The sequence below is a fragment of the Stenella coeruleoalba genome, assembly GCF_951394435.1.
Source record: "Stenella coeruleoalba genome assembly, chromosome: 3".
In the NCBI taxonomy this organism is placed as follows: Eukaryota; Metazoa; Chordata; class Mammalia; order Artiodactyla; family Delphinidae; genus Stenella; species Stenella coeruleoalba.
The window spans coordinates 24455886-24469610 of record NC_137148.1 but is presented as its reverse complement, the minus strand read 5'-3'; the positions used below and the strand labels follow the sequence as shown (position 1 = coordinate 24469610).

At 34.3% G+C, this 13725-nt stretch overlaps 1 protein-coding gene across 3 annotated transcripts in view; it reads left to right on the top strand.

Annotated features, from left to right (window-relative positions):
• The window catches only part of LOC307184502 (uncharacterized protein), a 300163-nt gene that overhangs the window by 233005 nt on the left and 53433 nt on the right, over positions 1-13725 (top strand). The window contains exon 3 of one of the 3 annotated variants that reach the window (XM_079918034.1): positions 2408-3075. The exons of the other annotated variants lie outside the window; for them this stretch is intronic. The gene's annotated coding sequence lies outside the window, so the exon portion shown is untranslated. Of the gene's footprint in view, positions 1-2407; positions 3076-13725 lie in introns of those variants that run through there. 3 annotated transcript variants of the gene reach the window in all.

Genomic DNA, 13725 nt, shown 5'->3' with positions numbered 1-13725 from the left:
AAAGTTTAGAGACTACAAAAATATTACAAAGAAGAATCTGAAAAAAGTTTTATTTCAAAATTACTCCAAATTACTTTTTCTATACATATATGGCTACATATATATTTTACCTAAAATCATATTTATTTTATAAAACATGCTTCTTAAATTTATGTATTTTTAATATTTTCCTAGTGATTTAGTCCTCTAAATTTGATTTTTATTGTTTATAGTATTTCCAAACTTACAGGTGTAAATAAGTAATAAATTCTATGTAAATAGCTTGTGTTTTTAGAAATGTTTCAAATACAACTATTAAGAAAAGACTTGTACATAGTTTGTTTTCCAGGTATCTGATATTGTTATAATAAATCCTAAAAGCAGAATTATTTCTGGCTCAAAGTACATTATTAGTTTTATTTTGCAGCTCTTAGAACTTTCTTCAATTAGTTGAAATTTGAAGGATATAATACAGCTAAGTTCTTAACTACAAACATACAGATATACAAACATATGTTCTTACTGTACTGCATTTGATCTTTCAATATATAATCCGTTGTTTGTATTACTCTGTTTTTGTGAATGTGTGGGTAAAGTTAAGATAAAGGGTGTAGATTTATTTATTAGCTTAATTTTATTTTCTGTGTTTTTCATTCTGATCCTTGGCCAACAACATTACTGTTTGCAGTGATATTCTCATTCATTTTAGTAAACAGGAGAAAGTACATCTTTGTTATTCATCTTGAAAAAATGTTTTGTAGAGTTTGGCATCCATATTAACCCAGTAAGTTCACTTTGTGAATATCTCAATGCTCTAATACTATTAGCATTTGAATTTAACTGATTTATTGGCTTGGCCAAAAAGTTTGGGTTTTTCCAAAACGTGTTATGGAAAAAACTATCTACAGATAAATTTGAAATGGCATAATAGTTGTATATCATTAAATGTTATATCTACTTTAGCTTTTTATTATTTAGGTGAATTTTGTGCTTTTCATAGGTACTTCATTTTTAAAGCTTATTCCTAACTACTCATTTTTATTTTTGTGTTGTTGTATCTATGAATAAGGTATGTTCTCCTTATTTTCTTAAATTAATCACTGTTTGTATATAGATAACATTAATTTTGCATAAGAAGTTTGTAAATACCAATGCTTCTAAATTATTTGATTTTAATATTTTTAGCTCATTTGCTCACTTTTCCAGATAGCTACATTATTGCATATAATTGTATTTTCTCCTTTCTTCAAATATTGATAATCATTATATCTTTTTCATGTATTTGCATTGACCAGAGCTTCTCAAATAATCTCCAAAAAATGACAATGAAAGATGATGAGAATGATCTTTATTACTGACATTTATGCAACTATTTCTGTTGTTTTATTTTAAAAATTAGATCTGTTGAAATGAGAGAGTTTTAAGAATGTATTATTTGCCTCTTATTTTTAAATTAATAGTATCAGGAATGTATGGAGAACATCAAGTACTAAGCCAAACCTTTGACTAGGTTACTCTCTTCCTTGTACAATTTAGTAAGTGTGATAGGAAGAATTCTAAAGTGGCTCCCAAGATTTTCCACTCTCTGGTGTCCACACCTTGTTCCCCATTACTGTGGTTATGATGCATGTCACTCTCATGATTAAGATATATTACATGGCACAGTAGACTTTAAGAAAGGGAGATTATTAAGGTGGGCCTGAATGGGTACATTCGAGGGAATGTTGTGTTCAGATAATGTTCTCAATTTCTTTAGTCATTTTAAGTCTATGCAAGTTTTTAATTACTCTTGAAACAATTTAGCTAGGTTTACGTTATTTTAAATTGTGCTTATTTTATTGGTATTTTGAAAATTCTTTTCTAAGTTGAAGTTTTTATTTACCTTAACATGATTTAAATTAGGCTCATTTTCTATTAAAACCAAATCATAAAGGGTTTTTAAAACAATTTCAATGCTCAACTCTTGTAAGAATTTCTTTTTTATTCTTGGGTATTATTGTTTGAATTTTATAAAATTTGTTATTTGGGGAGTATTTTAAAATGTGGAAAAGCACAGAAATGAAGATGAGACACATGTTCTTACATCCTGGAATTAATACTTGCTAATATTTATTTGGATTTATTTCATTGGTTTTCATTATAAGAAATAATGAAGTACAGATACATTTGAACTCCCCTCTCATCACCTCCATTTCCCTCTCATCATCATGTTCTTGCAGTGAACTCTTCAGTCCAATACTCTACATTTGTATTCATACATTACATGTATAATTTACTTTGTGCTTTAAAATTGTTATATCAGTTGTTTTATTCTTCACCGTTTTTTTTTTGTTTTTTTTTTTTTACTAAATAAAAAGTCTTAGAGTGTCAGCTTCATTGATAAATGGCAAGGTTTCTCATTCTTTTTTTTTTTTTTTGCGGTACGCAGGCCTCTCACTGTTGTGGCCTCTCCCGCTGCGGAGCACAGGCTCCGGATGCGCAGGCCCAGCGGCCATGGCTCACGGGCCCAGCCGCTCCGCGGCATGTGGGATCCTCCTGGACTGGGGCATGAACCCGTGTCCCCTGCATTGGCAGGCGGACTCTCAACCACTGCGCCACCAGGGAAGCCCTTTCTCATTCTTATTTGATATTTTCCCTTGTATTCATTGCTGCATTTTGTTTATTAATTTCACTCTATTAGAATATTTATGTCATGCCATTGATATTCTGGCATTAGGGACTTGGACATTAGGCCTTTTATGAGTTTCCCTATGTGTATTCCTAGACTCAGAGTGATTGGATTGTAGAACAGGCACATTTAAAATTTTACCAGGTGTTCAAAATTGCCACACAATTTTGATATATCATTTTTCTCCCTCTAGTAATGTGGGTTTACTTCTACCTTCCCACTAAATAATGTACATTTAATATTTTCCAACATTAGTTTCGTTACCAATCTGAGAAAACCAAAATCCCATTTTTTTGTTTTAATTTTAATTTTTCTGATTACAGGTGGCATAATCAGTCCTCCTCTTATGCATGTTGCTTATTTCTGTTCCTTTACTGTGAATTACCTATTTACATTATTTTCACATTTTTAATTGCACACTTGTCTTTTTGTTTCATTATTCACATTTAGGACTACTTTATATATGCAGGGAATGACCCTTTTTTGATTATATACATTATAATGCCCTCATTGTTTGCACTTACACTTTTTTTGTACCTTTTAAATTGTATTTAAAATACATACTGAAAGTCTTCTCTGGAAAAATATCTATTGAGATCTTCCAGTATGTATTTTAAATACAATTAAAAATTTAGAAAAAATAGAAGATACACATATGACTAAAAGGCACATGAATTGGTGCAGTCAGTATGGAAGTTCTTTAAAAAACTGAAAATATAACTACCATATGATCCAGAAGTTCTACTCTTGGGTATATATCTGGAAAGAAATGAAAACACTAATTCCAAAGATACATGCATCTTGATGTTCATAGCAGTACTATTTACAATATCAAAGATATGAAAGCAACCCAAGTGACCATCAACAGACAAATGGATAAATATGTGGGGTATATATATATATATATATATATATATATATATATATATATATATATATGATGGAATGTTACTCGGCTATAAAATAAAGAGAATGAAATTCTCCCCTTTGTAGCAACATGGAGAATATTGTGTTTAGTGAAATAAATCAGAGAAAGACAAATACTGTATGATATCACTTATACGTAGAATCTAGAAAGTAACACAATTGAATATTGATATATGCCAAATGAAAACAGACTCAGATATAGAAAACTAAGTAGTGGTTACTAATGGGGAGAGGGAATGGAGGAGGGACAAATTAGGAGTATGGGATTAAGAGATACAAACTACTGTGTGTAAAGGAGATAAGCAAAAAGGATGTATTTTGTAGCACAGGGAATTGTAGTTATTATCATGTAATAACTTTTAATGGAGTATAATCTGTAAAAATACTGAATCACTATGCTGTACACCTGAAATTAGTATAATATTGTAAATCAACTATACTTCAATAAAATAACAAAAATACATATATACATACTGAATATTGAAGCTCATTCTCTTCTTTTTTCAAACTGGTCACATTGTTTCTAATCATTATTATAAAAATTAACAAATATAATTTTTCTGTTGAGTTAAAATTTATTTCTTTAAAGTATGTCACTTTATAAAGAAAAATGCTCAGAATATATTAGCAATATCTAATACGTTTTTAATATTATGCTTACTATATGTTATCCTTTAAATTCATATTTGTGGATATATTTCAAAATATATCATGCAGCTTGGATCATTGGAATGATAAAAATCTGTGTTTATCCATTTATTTCTCAAATAAGAACAATCTGAGGAAAATGTGTTTCTTGAATATTATGCTTTGTGTTTGTTTTCTAAAATGTCTTATTTTTATATAAGTTGAGTCATTTCAAACCACATAATGTAGTGCAATGAAATGTAACAGACATGACAAGAGACATTTCCTTCTCTGGAAAAAAATATGGATATTCTTCACAGTGTTTACTCTGCATACATTTTATTTCAACCAGCTGCTTTTCCAAATCTTCATCTAAACTGATTTTGCAACTAACTGCTTAGTTCTCTTTTTTCCTACCAGGCAATAAAAGTGTACACTTAACGAAAAAGACACTTTTGAAATAAAATATATAAAGTGTTAAATGTTAAAACTCTTTACCACTTATTTTTGAATTAGTGTTTAACTTCCTAGTTTCAGCCTCTAAAACTAGGTACAACTGAAACTGACACAAGAATTGAAATAATGCCATCAATAATTGAATAAATATCCGTTTATTTACTTTGTATATTTTTTAAAACACAGATACATTATGACAGAGGGTAATGGTTTTCAAGATTCAAAGTCAAATGAAAAATATTATCTCCAACCTATGATTTATTTTCCGAAGCGCAGTTTGCTTCTGCGTGTCAAACTAACTATGAAATTCTGTCTTTTGACCAGATTAAGTTGAGTGGGGTGTTGTGTGTGTGTGTGTGTGTGTGTGTGTGTGTGTGTGTGTGTGTGTGTACCATTAATAGCCTCATTTAACTTCTTCTGCTATTGTTTAAACAATCCTGGTTGTTTCTAAATCTACTGTTTGCATTTGGATATACTGTAGAAAGGAAACATGCCATTTTCTCCAGAGTTTCTGTCAAATTCTGACATCTTTTCCTTTCCGTAACTCTCCTGAAAAACGGTCTGTTTAACACTCCTATTTGTGCCTTCAAAGGACTGTGTTACACCCATCCTCTATAAAATAATTCACTTCTGTGACTTACAAGTGACTTATTCTGTTAGGAGTGACCAATATTAATCTTGGGCAAACTTTTTGTCAAAGTCTTAAGGACTATTATAATATCTTGTAGGGTATTTTAACGAATATTGAATAATTGAGTCCTTCTCTTCATGAGTATCTTTTGGTCCAGTATTGCTATTATTTTAATACACTGCCAAATAATATTTAGCAACATTACATTTAGGGGTTTTTTTACATCTTTATTGGATTATAATTGCTTTAAAATGTTGTGTTAGTTTCTGCTGTACAACAAACTGAATCAGCTATATGTATACGTATATCCCCTCCCTCCAGAGCCTCCCTCCCACCCTCCCCATCCTACCCCTCTAGGTGGTCACAAAGCACCGAGCTGATCTCCCTGTGCTATGCAGCTGCTTCCCACTAGCTATCTGTTTTACACATGGTAGTGTATATATGTCAGTGCTACTCTCTCACTTCTTCCCAGCCTCCCCTTCCCCCCCACGTCCTCAAGTCCATTCTCTATGTCTGCGTCTCTATTCCTGCCCTGCCACTAGGTTCATCAGTACCATTTTTTCTAGATTCCATATATATGTGTTAGTATACAGTATTGGTTTTTCTCTTTCTACCTTATTTCACACTGTATGACAGACTCTAGGTCCATCTACCTCACTACAAATGACTCAATTTCATTCCTTTTTATGGCTGAGTTATATTTCACTGTATATATGTACTACATCTTCTTTATCCATTCATCTGTCGATGGACATTTAGGTTGTTTCCATGTCCAGGCTATTGTAAATAGTGCTGCAGTGAACATTGTGGTACATGTATCTTTTTGAATTATGGTTTCCTTAGGGTATATGCCCAGTAGTGGAATTTCTGGGTCATATGATAGTTCTATTTTTAGTTGTTTTTTTCTTTTTTTTTTTGCGGTATGCGGGCCTCTCACCGTTATGGCCTCTCCCGTTGCGGAGCACAGGCTCCGGACGTGCAGGCTCAGCGGCCATGGCTCACGGGCCCAGCCGCTCCGCGGCATGTGGGATCTTCCCGGACCGGGGCACGAACCCGTGTCCCCTGCATCGGCAGGCGGACTCTCAACCACTGGGCCACCAGGGAAGCCCCTATTTTTAGTTTTTTAAGGAACCTCCATACTGTTCTCCATAGTGGCTGTATCAATTTACATTCCCACCAACAGTGCAAGAGGGTTCCCTTTTCTCCACACCCTCTCCAGCATTTATTGTTTGTAGAATTTTTGATGATGGCCATTCTGGCCAGTGTGAGGTGATACATCACAGGGGTTTTGATTTGCATTTCTCTAATGATTAGTAATGTCGAGCATCTTTTCATTTGCCTCTTGGCCATCTGTGTGTCTTCTTGGAGAAATGTCTACTTAGGTCTTCCACCCATTTTTGGATTGGGTTGTTTGTTTTTTTATATTGAGCTGCATGAGCTGCTTGTATATTTTGGAGATTAATCCTTTGTTATTTAGGCTTTTGACTCACTAATTACAGGTATAATCTGCATGAATTTTTATTTTTCTCATTATTTCTGACAGGTTTTAATGTCTATTAATGATGAATACAAACACCCATACACAGTTACACACACACATCAAAAAAAATGTTTTGATTAATACAAATACAAACACAGAATTTTCTAATCTCTGGAAAATTTTAATGTGATCCAAGTAATTTTCTCCTTAATGGTCTCAGTGAATTTACCTTGCCACTTTATTGCTTGATTGCTCTTTTGTAGTTTTATTATCTATTCCTCTGTACCTGCCATTCTATTTTGTTTACATTTTGTTTCTTATATGATATATTGACTATATATACTCTATTGATGTAATATTTCTATATATATCTGTAATAACATATGTATATTTTATATATTAGTAGATTTTTGGCTTTTTCAGTTAAGAAGCTCAGATTTAGCAATGTATTGGTTATAATGATTTTTTAGTAATTCATGATTACTTAATTATATCTTTATTATTTACCTTCATTTACTTTTAGCATTTTCAGTTATTGATTTATTTATTCAATGAATTGGTTCTTTAAAAATTCTTATGCTTAGAACCAAAAATTGATTTTTTTGATAAAGCAGATTTTAGTGTTCATTCTAATTAATAATTCAAAAATATATTTCAACCCTTTTTGCTTTACGATACTGTATTAGTTTCCTATAGCGGCTGTAACAAATGACAAAAGCTTGGCTTAAAACAACAGAAATTTATTCTCTTACAGTTCTTTTGGGCAAAAGTCTGAAATTATACCACTGTGATGAAATTAAGATGTCAGCAGGGCCATGCTCACTCTAGAAGCTCTAGGGAAGAATCTGTTCCTTACCTCTTCCAGCTTCTGGTGCCTACAGAATATGTTGATTCATAGCTGTATCAGTCCAGTCTTCAAAGCTAGCATTTCAAATCTCTTTCTGCTCCATCTTCACTTTGTCTTCTCTCTGTGTCAGATCTCCCTCTGCTTCCCTCTTATAAGAAGTATACATGCGTTGGCAGTTAGAGCCCACCCAGGTAATCCAGGAAAAACTCTATCTCAATATTCTTAAATTAATCACATCTGCAAAGGCGGCCCCCCTTTAAAGAAAGCAATATAAGGTAACAGTTCCAGGGATTAAGACATGGATATCTTCAGGGGGTTCATTCTCAGCTTACTATGTATTATTTTCTTTGCATTTATCAGTTTCTTTATGATCTACCTTTTAATTATGGCTTAATTTCACTGAAGTATCATGCACATGGAATGGAAACAGAAATTCTTTCACTCACGTACTTGTGCCCCTCTTCAGTGTTTATTCTTTTCAACAAGTCCTTACCCAGAGGAACTCAGAACATGTGCTTATTAATTGTATGACTATGAAATCTCTGCTTTTAGAATCTTCTCATTTAATTCTGGCACCTAATTGCTTTATCCAAGTTTTCTCTGCTAATACTGTGGGTTCTTTTGTTAGCTTGTTGAAATTAAGTACCAGAATCTATTGATACATATTTGATATTTTGCTTGTTTTCCTCCTTGGTCTTGGTCTTTGGGACATAAAATAACAGGAAATTAAAAAACAACATTATACTATATTTTTTGTAGAAATGCAATAGTAACTGAATTATAAAACAAAACAGTCACCATAAAACTATAAGAGTAAAGAATGGAAATACGCATGTTTTAACACAGGAATTGTTTAATAGGCTATGTTAACTCCATATGATAGGTAATTCTATGCTTCAAAAAATACATTTTGTAGAATATTTAATAGCATGGAAAATGGTAACAATATAGTGATGAAGAATAAAGTGAGCTATAAAGGAGCAAGAACACAATGATTTCATTTTTAAAAAATAGGTATTTTGAAATAGTTTTAGATTTACAAAAGAGTTGAAAAATAGTTGAGAGTTCTATATGCCTTTCCCACAACTTATACTGCATCTTACATAACCATGGTACAATTATGAAAACTAACAAATTATCATTTAAACATTCTACCAAGTTAGAAAATAAAGAAAATTTTGATTTTACTGTTTTTTTCACACTAATATTCTTTTTATTTTCCTGCATCCAATCCAGGAGACCAGTTTGCATTTAGCCATCATGTCTCCTAAGTCTTCTCCAATCCATTATAATTTTTCATGCTTCCTTGTTTGTCACAGCCTTGACACTTTTGAATACTACTGGGCAAGTATTGTATAGAATGTTTCACAGACTGGGTGTGTCTGATGTTTTCTCATGAGCAGTACAGCTATGGCTGTTTAGCAAGACTAACACAGAAGTTAACTGCCCTTCTCATCACATCATATCGGGGGTAGGATGTCAGTTGGATTTACAGGTGATGCTGACTTTGAACACTTGGGTAGAGTGGTGTCTCACAGATTTCTCCATTCTACAGTTACAGTTTTTACCTTTCTATTTATCAAGAATGACTGACTAATTTTAGCCCATACTCAAGAATGTAGGTTATCTTGGTGGGACAAGTATAAAAGAATTTGTGAGCAAAGTTAAAACATCCACAACAATGGACCAATATTTTTAAGAATATATATTCAGGGGCTTCCCTGGTGGCACAGTGGTTGAGAGTCCGCCTGCCAATGCAAGGGACATGGGTTCATGCCCCAGTCTGGGAGGATCCCACATGCTGCAGAGCGGCTGGGCCTGTGAGCCATGGCCACTGATGCTGCGTGTCCAGAACCTGTGCTCCACAATGGGAGAGGCCACAAAAGTGAGAGGCCCACATACCACAAGAAAAAAAGAATATATGTTCAGTCTATACAAATATCCTGTTTTTCTTTAAGTTTCTCCCACGTTAGCATTCATCCACGGATCTTGCCTGCAGCAATGGTCACTGTGGTGTTCTACTGGTGATTTTCAATTATCCTCATTAGAAGTTGGTAAAGAAGAATTTTTTCTTCGCCAATAATTTATTACTGTAATTATTTATTTTTATCAGTATGGTCTTATGGATATATTTTATTTGGAAAGCTATAATCCAACACAGTTGCTATTTATTTTGTTCCTTGAATTGTGCCAGCCTTGGCCATTGGGAGTTCTATCCAGTTAGCACATGGTTCCTTGTGAATATGTCTCACTCTTTTCTTTTTTATCTTTTTTAAGTTGTTTATTTGTATGTCTGTTTATTTGGATGATCTCTTGTTATCTGGTGCTATAATGTGGTCCAGATTTATATTTATCTTCCTCCATCCTAGAATCAGCCATTTATCAGGAAGCCCTGGTTCCTTTTATTGAGAATCGTATTTTAAAACTAAGATCTGGAGAGGGCAGAGTCAAGATGTCATACTAGGAGGAAATGGAATTCACGTCTCCTCACAACTAAGGCACCTGCCAGGCACTGGTGGGGAACCATGGACACCTAATGGGATGGGAGGAAGCACCAGCAACTGGTTTTTGGGGTCTTGGTACCCAGGCCAGCGGTTGGGCCCAAGCTCTGGTGGTGGCAGCTCCGAGTCAAAATTGCTGGACTAACAGAGAACCTCAGACCCCAGGGAATATCAATCAGAGTGAGGTGTCCTGGAGTTCCTCATCTCAGCACCAAGACCCGGCTCTGTCCAACTGCCTGCAAACTCCAGAAGCTGGACATCTCAGACCAAACAATCAGTAAGACAGGAATGCAGCACCACCCAACAACAACAACAACAAAAAGAAATGACAAAAATATATGTTACAGACGAAAGAGCAAGGTAAAACCTACAAGACCACATAAATGAAGACGAAATAGGCAACCTACCTGAAAAAGAATTCAGAATAATGATAGTAAAGATGATCCAAAATCTTGGAAATAGAATGGAGAAAATACAAGAAACGTTTAATAAGGGTCTAGAAGAACTAAAGAGCAAACAAACAATGATGAACAACACAATAAATGAAACTAAAAATACTCTAGAAGGAATCAGTAGCAGAATAACTGAGGCAGAAGAACGGATAATTGACCTGAAAGATAGAATGGTGGAAATAACTACCACAGAGCAGAATAAAGAAAAAAGAATAGGGCTTCCCTGGTGGCGCAGTGGTTGAGAGTCTGACTGCCGATGTAGGGTACACGGGTTTGTGCCCCGGTCCGGGAGGATCCCACATGCCGTGGAGCAGCTGAGCCTGTGAGCCATGGCTGCTGAGCCTGCGGGTCCAGAGCCTGTGCTCCGCAACGGGAGAGGCCGCAACAGTGAGAGGTCCGCGTACCGCAATAAAAAAACAAACAAACAAAAAAAGATAATACCCCTCCTGCATGATCAGCTGCTGCCTGGCAAAATTTATTAAAAAAAAAGAAAGAAAGAAAGAAAAAAGAATGAAAAGAATTGAGGACAATCTCAGAGACCTCTGAGACAACATTAGATGCACCAACATTCAAATGATAGGGGTTGCAGAAGAAGAAGAGAAAAAGAAAGGGTCTGAGAAAATATTTGAAGAAATTATAGTCGAAAACTTCCCTAACATGGGAAAGGAAATAGTCAATCATGTCCAGGAAGCACAGAGAGTACCATAAAGGATAAACCCAAAGAAAAACATGCTGAAACACATATTAATCAAACTGTCAAAAATTAAATACAAAGAAAAAATATTAAAAGCAACAAGGGAGAAGCAACAAATAACATACAAGGGAATCCCCATAAGGTTAACAGCTGATTTTTCAGCAGAAACTCTGCAAGCCAGAAGGGAGTGGCAGAACATATTTAAAGTGCAGAAGGAAAAAAACCTACAACCAAGATTAATCTACCCAGCAAGGATCTTGATGGAGTACTTAAAACCTTTACAGATAAGCAAAAGTTAAGAGAATTCAGCACCACCAAACCACCTTTACAGCAAATGCTAAAGGAACTTCTCTAGGCAAAAAACACAAGAGAAGGAAAAGACTGACAAAAACAAACCCAAAACAATTAAGAAAACTGTAATAGGAACATACATAATAATAATTACCTTAAATATAAATGGATTAAATGCTCCCACCAAAAGACATAGATTGGCAGAAGGAATACAAAAGCAAGACCCATATATATGCTGTCTACAAGAGACCCACTTCAGACCTAGGGACACATACAGACTGAAAGTGAGGGCATGGAAAAAGATATTCCATGCAAGTGGAAATCAAAAGAAAGCTGGAGTAGCAATTCTCATATCAGACAAAATAGACTTTAAACTAGAGACTATTACAAAAGACAAAGAAGGACACTGCATAATGACCAAGGAATCAATCCAAGAAGAAGATAACAACAATTGTAAATATTTATGCACCCAACATAGGAGCACCTCAATACATAAGGCAAATGCAAACAGCCATAGAAAGGAAAATCAACAGTTACACAATATAGTAGGGGACTTTAAACACCCCACTTTCACCAATGGACAGATCATCCAAAATGAAAATAAATAAGGAAACACAAGCTTTAAATGACACATTAAACAGGATGTACTTAACTGATATTTATAGGACATTCCAACCAAAAACAACAGAATACAGTTTTTTCTCAAGTGCTCATGGAAGATTCTCCAGTATAGTCCATAGTTTGGGTCACAAATCAAGCCTTGGTAAATTTAAGAAAACTGAAATTATATCAAGTATTTTTTCTGACCACAATGCTATGAGACTAGATATCAATTACAGGAAAAAAACTGTAAAAAATACAAACACATGGAGACTAAACAATATGCTGCTAAATAACCAAGAGATCACTGAAGAAATCAAAGAGGAAATCAAAAAATACCTAGAAACAAATGACAATGAAACCATGATGACCTGAAACCTATGGGATGCAGCAAAAGCAGTTCTAAAAGGGAGGTTTGTAACAATACAATCCTACCTTAAGAAACAAGGAAAAAACTCAAAAAACAACCTAACCCCACACCTAAAGCAGTTAGACAAAGAAAAAAAAAAAACCCAAAGTTAGCATAAGGAAAGAAATCATAAAGATCAGATCAGAAATAAATGAAAAAGAAATGAAAAAAATAGCAAAGGTCAATAAAACTGAAAGCTGATTCTTTGAGAAGATAAACAAAATTGATAAATGATTAGCCAGACTCATCAAGAAAAAAGAAGAAAACTCAAATCAACAGAATTAGAAATGAACAAATAAGAAGTAACAAATGACACTGCAGAAATACAAAGGATCATGAGAGATTACTACAAGCAACTATATACACCAATAAAATGGACAACCTGGAAGAAATGAACAATTCTTAGAAAAGCACAACCTTCTGAGACTGAACCAGGAAGATATAGAAAATATAAACCGACCCTTCACAAGCACTGAAATTGAAACTGTGATTAAAAATCTTCCAACACAAAAGCCCAGGACCAGATGGCTTCACAGATGAATTCTATCATTTAGAGAAGAGCTAACACCTATCCTTCTCAAACTCTTCCAAAATACAGCAGAGGGAGGAACACTTCCAAATTCATTCTGTGAGGCCACCGTCACCCTGATACCAAAACCAGAAAAAGATATCACAAAGAAAGAAAACTATAGGCCAATATCACTGATGAACATATATGCAAAAAGCCTCAACAAAATACTAGCAAACAGAACCCAACAGCACATTAAAAGGATCATACACCATGATCAAGTGGGGTTTATCCTAGGAATGCAAGGATTCTTCAATATAGGCAAACCAATCAATGTGATACACCATATTAACAGATTGAAGGGTAAAAACCATATGATAATCTCAATAGATGCCGAAAAAGCTTTTGACAATTTTCAACACCCATTTATGATAAAAAAAATCTCTCCAGAAAGTAGGCACAGAGGGAACCTACCTCAACATAATAAAGGCCATAAATGACAAACCCAGAGCCAACATTATTCTCATGGTGAGAAACTGAAACCATTTCCTCTAAGATCGGGAACAAGACCAGGTTGCCCACTCTCACCACTATTATTCAACATAGTTTTGGAAGTTTTAGCCACAGCAATCAGAGAAGGAAAAGAAATAAAAGG